Source organism: Ictidomys tridecemlineatus, chromosome 8 (assembly GCF_052094955.1).
Source record: "Ictidomys tridecemlineatus isolate mIctTri1 chromosome 8, mIctTri1.hap1, whole genome shotgun sequence".
NCBI lineage: Eukaryota > Metazoa > Chordata > Mammalia > Rodentia > Sciuridae > Ictidomys > Ictidomys tridecemlineatus.
Genome location: NC_135484.1, coordinates 142,175,147 through 142,177,702, shown reverse-complemented (window position 1 = coordinate 142,177,702; position 2,556 = coordinate 142,175,147).

Here is a 2,556-nt window from a genome sequence, read left to right as displayed (position 1 = left end):
ATTTTAAATACCAATCTAAAAATATCAAAAAATCTTGAAAGAGCCTGAACTCGAAAAGAATATGGTCATAGAAGCATCTACCTATGAGAAAGGCATTAGCCATGACATATTTTGAGAAGATAGGCACCACTGTGGCATTTGTGCAACTAAAAATGAGTACATGATAGGGAAAAAAATGAGCTAAATACCTGTTGTGCACTAATTAAAAATCCTCTGAACACCATTTCCTACTCCAGATACTAGAGTGGCACCCAGTTTTGTCCACGAATTGAGCAGCTTCATGTGATACCAGTAGTGCCTGGACACAGCAGAGTAAAACATTTTGCTTCATGACCTGGGATTCAAGATATCACTGCTAAGGACACCACAGAATATTCTTTGATAGTGGCCAGTGAGTAACTCAGAAGTATGAAGAAGTTAATATCATTGTTTGGGGCAAGTCTGGATAAAATCGTGGTGGTTATCTGAATTGTTTCTAGAAAGCAGGCCTATAGGATAGGATTTTGAAGATGAATGACTTGCAAATCAGTTGTAAAATCAACTCCTTCATTGGGAATGAGCAAGAGCTGACAATTTCAGGCATAAGTGTCACCCCCAACACCAAGATTTTATGTATGTGGATTGACAAGAAGTATGGGTGGAAGGTAACTAGGTGGTACAGTAGCTTGTACCCTGGAAACAGGAGGCAAAACATAATTAAAATGATTGCAGCCTTGCCTAATTTCTACTAACTCTTTTGGAATCCTTGAAGAGAAATAAGGCAGAGAGAACTACAGAGTAGCAACCCCTCTCCCATCACTTCCAGGGGATGTCCTCAGGGAATCTGTGATTTCCGCCTCCACAACCTTAGATTTTTTTTTTTTAATGTAAAAAAATCTGGATTTAAAGGATGGTGTTGTAGTCAGCTTTTGCCAGGCTTGGACTGATCCAGTTCATCCTCTCCTTTATGCTTTGAGTTTTTGAGAATAACTGTGCTGGGAATGTGACACCTTGCTATAGAGAGGGACTGGTGGAGGACAGCCTGTCTCTGTGCCAGTCTCCCCTGAGAAACATGGTGTCCCTTGATACTTTATCTTAGGAAGTTAAGTGATCTTAGAGTGTAAAACCCAGGGAAGACTTCTTTCCAGGCTCCCCCAGATCCTGGGCAGATAAGACTCCTGAGTTCTGGGGAAGCCACTCTCAATCCAGTCTTCTCTTGTTCCTGGCTGCCTAACTGTAAGTTATAAATCGGCTCCATTTAATTTGTTATGTGTTTGAGTTTTCTGCCTCACTGGGCTCAAGTTGGTAACCAGTACACAGTGACCGCTTCCCATTTAGACCTGCTAAAGTGCTGACCAATGGTGAGGGGAAATTGGAAGGGATAGTGGAGGAAGAAGATGGTCAGGAGGAAGGGCAGCAGCTGGGATTATGGCTATTTCCATTAAGGCTCTTTGTATTAGGACCTTGCAGAGATGACAGCAGACCTGCCCTAGAAAGAGAGTCAGTGGTAGATTGGACTTAATGGATGGTCTGAGTTGATCTCCGTGAGCAAGCGGTGGACCACACTGGATAGCTTTCATGTGCCTTTTCAATATTTCCTCAGCCTTAGTTATTATTGCAGCCACAAAATAGAGATGATAAGTTTAGCCTCCTTCACATAGAGCAAGAGGATAGGGCCTTATGAGCAACCTGCACCACAGACCTTTCATACTCTTCCTTAAATTTTTGTTATGACATGCTAACGGATAACCACAGTGACCACCTAGCCACCCATGCAAATAAAACCTAGAGATGTAGAGAATTAGCATCCAGGAGGTGCCCTTACAACATAGTACATGGCGGGGTGGGGTATAGCTCAGCAGTGGACCTCTGGCCTAGCATGCATGCCATCTCCATCACTGCAAAAAATTTTAAAAAAATAATGAATGATAGGTTAAGTCAAATATGTTTCCCAATATTTTGAAAACCAATTTTTAAAATTTCAGATTAAAAGCAGGTATGATTCTAGTTTATAGAAAACCTTGAAAGGGATGAAATGAAAATGGGCATCTTTAAAGAATACCCTCTTTCTACAATTTGAAGTGATCGAATAGCTTAAAATAGGAGATGCTATTATTATCATTCTGTGTGCATGTTAAAAAGTTTTATGAAAAGTTTAGATTTTAAGGACATTTATTGGAAATATTTTTTTTTTTAAAAAAAAAAACATATACCAAGAGTGATTTTAAAAAAGCACTATGATGGAAACTTCTAAGAAAATTGCTAACACCACGGAAGAATAGAGAAAGCAAACATCTGTAAACAATGTTAAAAACAGAAAAACAAAATGACTTAAATTTATTTTTGGAGAGAGAAAAAAGAAAAAAGGGTGAGGCTTCCATCTGGGGGTGAGGGAGCCACAAATATATGGTACCAAGCTAGGAATAAAATAGTAATGTGCTCAGGGACCAAAGACAGCCAAACTTCACCATTATCCAATATGACAGTGAAGAATTACGGAAAAAAAACCCGCTTTTGGATATACTTTATTTCCAAAGATCGTGTTATTAGTTTCCTCTGAGTGATCAGAAAGGTTTC